The sequence below is a fragment of the Balaenoptera acutorostrata genome, chromosome 2, assembly GCF_949987535.1.
Source record: "Balaenoptera acutorostrata chromosome 2, mBalAcu1.1, whole genome shotgun sequence".
Taxonomy (NCBI): Eukaryota; Metazoa; Chordata; class Mammalia; order Artiodactyla; family Balaenopteridae; genus Balaenoptera; species Balaenoptera acutorostrata.
In genome coordinates, this window is record NC_080065.1 from 129,493,349 (window position 1) to 129,500,506 (window position 7,158).

General features: G+C 38.6%; 1 long non-coding RNA gene across 1 annotated transcript; it reads left to right on the forward strand.

The window, feature by feature from the left end:
* The first annotated feature begins 3,223 nt into the window (after positions 1–3,223).
* LOC102999067 (uncharacterized) lies at positions 3,224–6,598 on the forward strand. Its single transcript, XR_452161.2, has 4 exons — positions 3,224–3,287; positions 3,779–3,860; positions 3,956–4,085; positions 5,416–6,598. It is a non-coding gene; the product is annotated as an uncharacterized LOC102999067 (long non-coding RNA).
* The last annotated feature ends 560 nt before the right edge of the window (positions 6,599–7,158 follow it).

The window sequence follows — 7,158 nt, forward strand, 5'->3', positions numbered from 1 at the left end:
GTGAGTGGGCTTCATCCGATCCAATGAGGGTTCCAATAGAACAAAAAGGTGGAGAAAGGGTTAATTACCTCTCTCGGCTTGAGCTGAGACATGCATCTTCTGCCCTGGGACATGGGTGCTCCTGGTTCACGGGATTCTGGACTGAGATCGGGGACTTAACCATTATTCCCCTGATTCTCAGGCCATTGGACTCCGACTGAATTACACCTCTGGCTTTCCTGGTTCTCCCGCTGGCAGACAGCAGATCGTGGGACTTCTCGGCCTCTATAATTGCGTGAGCCAATCCCCATAATAAATCTTCTCTTATATATATCCTATTGGTTCTGTTTCTCCAGAGAACCCTGAGTAATACACTTTTAATTTTTTCAGTTCTTGTGTATGGATCCTACTATCTTTACAGGGCCTGCTTATATTTTTTTCACATAATGTCTAACTCTTTCATATTTGTTGTAATGTCCAGTGCAAAGATTATAGCTCTATAGATTGACTATTTTGTAGACTACTCTAGTATAAGGATTACTGCTCTATATATCAACTGTATTCTAATCTGTCACATTGTAAGGTCTGTAGCTTCATAGGTCAGCTGTGTCGTAATCTACTGCAGTAGGAGAATTAGATCCTCATTCTGTATCTGTATTATTGTTTATTCCAGTGTAACAACTACATGTCCAAGAACCTGGAGCCTAAAATTGTTAATGAAATTGTTACTATCAATTGGCATGCCATGAGACACTTCATAAATAAAAGATTCAAAATCTAAATGCAGACTTGCAGAAGGTAACACTATAATGACAGCAATATAAAAAAAAAAAAAAAAAACGGGGTTTCCCTGGTGGCGCAGTGGTTGAGAGTCTGCCTGCTAATGCAGGGGACATGGGTTCGAGCCTTGGTCTGGGAAGATCCCACATGCCACGGAGCAACTAGGCCCATGAGCCACAGCTACTGAGCCTGCACGTCTGGAGCCTGTGCTCCACAACAAGAGAGGCCGCGATAGTGAGAGGCCCGCGCACCGTGATGAAGAGTGGCCCCCGCTCGCCGCAGCTAGAGAAAGCCCTCGCGCAGAAACGAAGAGCCAACACAGCCAAAAATAAATTAAAACAAAACAAAACAAAAAAAACCAATGCAATTGATAATTAGATTTCTTGTTTGCCTTTCTCTAGAAAAATCTGTTCTTTCACTACATCTTTTAGTTAATGGGCTTAAAGTAGCATCTCTGATTACTTACAATTAGCCCTGCATTGTGTAATCTGAACTTTTAGTCCTCATTTGTTTGATTATATGCATAGAAGGAGCAAAGATGTTAAAGTGAAGGTGGATGTGTATACTGATATCCAACATGTAGATAAAAAGGAAAAAGGGTCTATCAATCAATTAGATGTTTCTGGAACCAGCTGTACACACAATGCCAAGTAGCTGAACATTTGGAAACATCTGGCTAACTGACAGAATGTTCTTTTAAACATCTAGATGTTTGAAATCACACTGACTTGATGAACACAGAAGTCACTCTCAAGATGCGGGGCTTGGAAAATCATCCTCATTTAATAGGACCAATGCTGTGAATCAGTATGATTTATATGTAAACTTGAAAGTTTGGAATTAAAAAAGAATTTGTCCTTTAGTCAAAATCAGATTCTAGGTTCTTTAAAATATTTCCAGGAACGTAGAGGATTTCTCTTATGAAAACCTGACCTAAGGTTTCAGTAACATAGGAGATAACCTAGATGGCCTTTGGTATGGCAATGACATTAGATAAAAAACCAAAGCCTGGATCCATGAAAGAAATAATTGATAAGCTGGACTTCTTTAAAATTAAAACTTCTGCTCTGCAAAAGACAATTTCAAGAGAATGAGAAGACAAGCCATAGACTGAGAGACAATATTTGCAATGTTTGCAAAAGACATCTTATAAAGAACTGTCATCCAAAATATATGATGAACTCTTAAAATTCCACAATAAGAAAATAAACAACCTGCTTAAACAAGAGCAAAAGACCTGAATAATCACCTCACCGAAGACGATATATACATGGCAAATAAACATATGAAATGTTCTTCAACATCGTATGTCATTACAGAATCACAAATCAAAACAATGAGTTACGACTACACACCTATTCCAATGGCCAAAATCTGGAATGCTGACAACACTGAAAGCTGCTGAAGATTAAAAAAGAAAAGGGAAACTAACCTCAGAAACTTTCCCCCCCTCTAATCCAGGTTCGTCATCAGCAGGAGTGAAAATCCTGCTGGGAGAAGTTTTCACAAAGAGAATGGATGGTTTTGTAATCATTACATAATTATCAGTTAATAGAGTACAAATCGGATGTGCCTTTACTTCCCAACTCTTCCTCCTCCCTGCTTTAGGAAGCAGTGCTGATCTTTCAGGCATCAAGCTTCCAAGCATCCGTGTCATCTTTAATGTCTTCCTCTTCTTTGCCTTTAGTTTCCATTCAGTGGGTAAGTGCTTTCTCTTGAGTCCATTTAGAGATATTTTTGTGTATCCTTTTGTCTTCCACTGAAGTTCAAGTTCAGATCATATAATCTTTTTTCTTCAAAGTAAGTGTTCAACTTCTTTTTAATTATAAGAATAGTGCATGCTTTTTAGGTAACAAATCAAATAAAACAAAAATGAATAAAGTAAAAATCGTAAGTTTCTTTTTCTCTAACCTTACTGCCCAACCGTTAACAATGGTTATTTCCTGATTTTATTATGCCCATAAAATATATTTATATATACCTTTATCTATCAATATAATACATCCATATCAATATATGCATCACAAACACAAATTAGCTAATATTTATTGAGGAATTATTATGAGCCAGTGGTGTGTTATGCGCTTTACATACGTTTTCTCATGCAGCCCCTGTTGTACTATCTGATAACCGATTAAACCACAATTCTAACCTTGCCTGGCTAACTCCAGAACCTCACACTTTACTGTATTCTTTGTTGCTTTTTAAAAATAAAATTATGATGACTTTATACATGTTGTTTTGCAACTTCCTTCTTTTTACTTAACATATTAAAGACACCTGTACTTATATCAAAATAACTCATTCTTTTCTCTCTATTATAGAAATACAATAAATATTTTGTACACTTGAGTTTGTTTCTGTTGGATAAGTTCCTTAGAAGTAAATCTGCAGTAACTTCTTAACTTGTTTGCCCACCTCTACTTCCTGCCCTCTCAAATCTGTCTTTCTCATTCCTTCCAGATTTATCACCATGCAGCTGATCCCATCACTTCCAGGTTCTGGCCTCCCCTGGACTTTTGGATAAGGTATAAAACCTTGCCTCTTCTGCCTTTCAAAATTTCAAATACTTTCCATCCAAACTCATTTTACCAGTTCTCTTTTACTCACTCAGTGCCCCAGTATTAACTGTTCTATTACTGCCTTAGCCTGGAATCTCTTCCTTCTCCTTCTCATTTTCTAGTATGGTTCTCCCCAGCTGGAAATCATAGCTCCCTAGTCCCAATGTCCCAAAGCAACTGATCCATATGTCTCTCTGTTTTCACAGCTATCAGCTCCTATTTTGTTTTAGCGTTGATCTCTAGTACACACTTTATCATTCTCTGAAAATTCTGAAAATGAAAAGGAAAGAAGATAAAAGAAAAGAAGATCCTCGTGGGCATGTGCCATGTCTAATATATCCTACATCCCTTGTGGCATCTAGTGTTGGCTTGCTAATTAAGTAGTTATTTCATAAATTACTTTGTTTTTAAGTGTGAAGACCATTTTACTATCTCCCTGAGCTTCTTTCTCTTTGTAGATGCTAATGCCATGGAACCACTGAACATGATGATTTGAGCTGCTTGTCTTTCTATGAAATAAACATTCACTTACCTTTAAAGGTAATCTTATTGCTACTTTATTGGGGAGGATTATTAAAAACTTCTAAAAACTAAAATATTTTGGCTGATGATATCATATGTGCCTTTTCATACAGGTTTTTATAGAAAATTGTCCTGTCTACAATTCCTGATATTAGGCAGCCATAGCCATGAGGCTCTTTCTGTGCTCCAGGAAAATGGACCGGAGATAAACATGTGATCTATGGACAAGCAATCTTGATGCTGGTCAGTAAAATTTGAATGATTTTCTGAAATAAAAAGTGAGATCTATGGACAAGCAATCTTGATGCTGGTCAGTAAAATTTGAATGATTTTCTGAAATAAAAAGTGAGGTAAGACAATCAGATTCTCCTTCAGAATCTGGAAATGAGAACTGTGAGGCTGAGATGTTATTTGGAAGGCAAAAACGTGTGGGAGTGCATTAGGGCCCGGCGTTACAAGAATGCCTAAAAGATGTACAGTGCAGTCATGGATTGGAGCCTGGTACCTAAAGGCAGTTGGTGTTACAGGCAGTCAAATTTACCCTTGCAATCCCTTACAGAGGTGCCACTTTGGGACAGTATACTGTTTCTTGGTAAGTTCAATATAATATGATTTTTCTATCGTTTTGGAATAGACTATTGCTTCTTCAGTAGAGTACCAGATGAAGCAGTTGGCTTGCATTTAGAGGCCATGTTTTACTGAAAAGATGTATCTCTAAATACTAGAGTTACACTTGGTGCCATGAGATGATCATGCTATAGGAGGCACCTGGAAACTGAAAGTGATGGAGAGAACAGCAGTTTTAGGACACCCACCTTATGCTCACTTCTGTGTGTATGTGGGAAGAACTGAAAGATGAATATGCATAAGGTAAATCTACTTATAATTTGGCTCCAGAGCAGAGAACAGAGGAGGGATCCAGTAGAGGGAGAAGATGGAGGCATCATACAGGGAAAAGGTGGGGTATCATGAGGTAGAGGCTATGGAGGCATAGAGGAGGAGACAGGACAGGAGGCAGCCCTTCAAGCTGGCTTGGATTTGGACCAGTCCACTCTTCTGCTCCAGTCTGTGTCTATCCTTACAGTAACCCCCCCTTCCTCAACATAACCTATAAAAACCTTTGTTCATTACAACTGAAATTGTCCAGGCTAGTCAGTGAAATGGTAAAGATACTGCTTCTTGAATTCTTCTGAAGTTTGCCTTGCATCCATGAAAATGCTTTGGGTGGGAAGTGAGAGAACATCTCTGGAAAATATTCTCCACTGTATGCTTTCCAGAGAAATTATATATTGGCATTTCTAGAGCTAGTATATCAGCAAAAAGATCAGAAGGCAACACAGAAAAAGAACATCCAACTAGTATTTGGATAAAATAGTGACATTTACCATTTTTTTTTGTTTTGTACATAGCATAGCTAGTGTGTTTTACAGGCACTCGAAGTCACCTTTAAATGTAGTTCAGACCAACTTCAGTATTTTCAGCCATAGATAAATCATATTTTGCACCCCTTCTTGTATATCATAGTTGAACAGCTTTCAGTGTGAAATAAAATGCTTTTATTATTTCTTTCCAGGGAAGACAAATGCATAATTTCAAATTGTCAGATGACAGGCAGCCTTGAATAAGTTCTGTTCCCTCCTCTTGGTGAGAAGCCTATACAGAGAACATTCTGGGATTTAATTGGCAAACAGTAGAGGAGAGTTAGCTTAGAAAAATAGCCCTCTCTAACACATCCACTCTGCAGATACTGTGTACTTCAAGGAAGCATCAGACCTCGGAAGACCAAACAGGAAAGCTGCCAGGGAAAGGATGGCAAATCTGGACTGCCTTTTGCAACATCTGTTGGGAGTCAACAAACTGCCTGGTGATATGCAACCTGGATTACACTGATCAACTTCAGTGCCAGCTCCTGGCCCCAGGGAAATTGGTTTCCAGGTCTACTGTGCTGGTGCTGAGAAGAACACAGAAAATTCTTGGAGCAGGAGAAGGCAAATAGTTCTTGATGTACTTGGCAATACAAAAGAGCTTTGTGGAAACTTGAGCTTTCTTTTCCCTCCTTGGAGAACATTGGTCTTGTGATCTGTGCCGAAACTTTTTCTTCGTTTGCCAAAAGCTTGGACTGGAACGTACACACACACTCAGACGTCTACAGAGAATTCCAACTAGCACGTGGCGCTTCGTTTTTGAGGAATAAAAGAAAGAGCCTACTCTCTGCAGTACTTTACAGTAGAAGCATGTCAACCATAATGATCACTTTTGTTGTAATATCTCTTTCCTCCAAACCAATAACTTCTGTTTCTCATGAATGCCCTTGTCCCTACTTGCCTAAAATGAAAGCCGTCCCATCTTTGCTCTCCACTGATCAGTCATCACTCTGGCTTATCATCTGCATTCAGGCAGATTCTACTGATGATTCTGGCGAGGCTACTTTTGTTTATGAAACTAGAATCCAAATGTATCTGCTGAATATTCACAGAAGGGGTTTGACCAATGAATGATGGAGCCAGATTTATTGAGGGGCTAATTTGAATTCCTTTACATGATTTCTAATAAGAAAACTGGTCAGAAGACAAAAACAGGCAATGAAATGAAACTTCTGTTGACAGGTGGCAATAGTGAAGTCTCATAATGTGCCAACTCTGGGGTTTTGTGTAGGTTTTCTCATTAGTCCTTAAGAGGAAGAATTGCTATGTTTGTTTTCTTAGGTCAGAGACATCTTGTAATCTGCCTAAAATTAATTTACTTGGTAAGTATAAAGTTTGTGTGACTCCAAGTTTCAAGATTTTCCAATATATTTTACTCCTTCCACAGAGTGTTATTAATTGTTCACTCAATAAAAAGTTATTGAGTGCCCATTCTGTGCCAGGCATTTGTCCAGCTCTGGGGACACAGCAGTGAAAATGAAAAGAAAAAAAGAAGACAAAATCTGCCCTTGTGGAGTTTACATTCTGATGTCAAAGTTAGAAAGACCCTGAGAGGGAATCTAATCTAACCTAACCTAATGTAGATGAGGAACAGAACATACAAGTTTTCTCCTAAACTCTGAAGGCACATTAACCAAATGGTTAGAGCAAAGCCTCTGAAGCTGGGTTTGAATCAGGGTCCTGTTATTTCCTGCTGGTATCCTTGTTTTCTCCCTCTGCAAAAAATGGGGTTAATAATAGGAGTCCTTGCCCCATAGGAACGTTTTTTTTAAGACTGAAGGAGATAATGCACATAGACTGACTAGTATAACATCTCACACAGAGCAAAAGCTCGGTAAAATATTGCTGTGGTTGATTGTGGTGGTGGTGGTGGTGATGAAGATGATGATGAT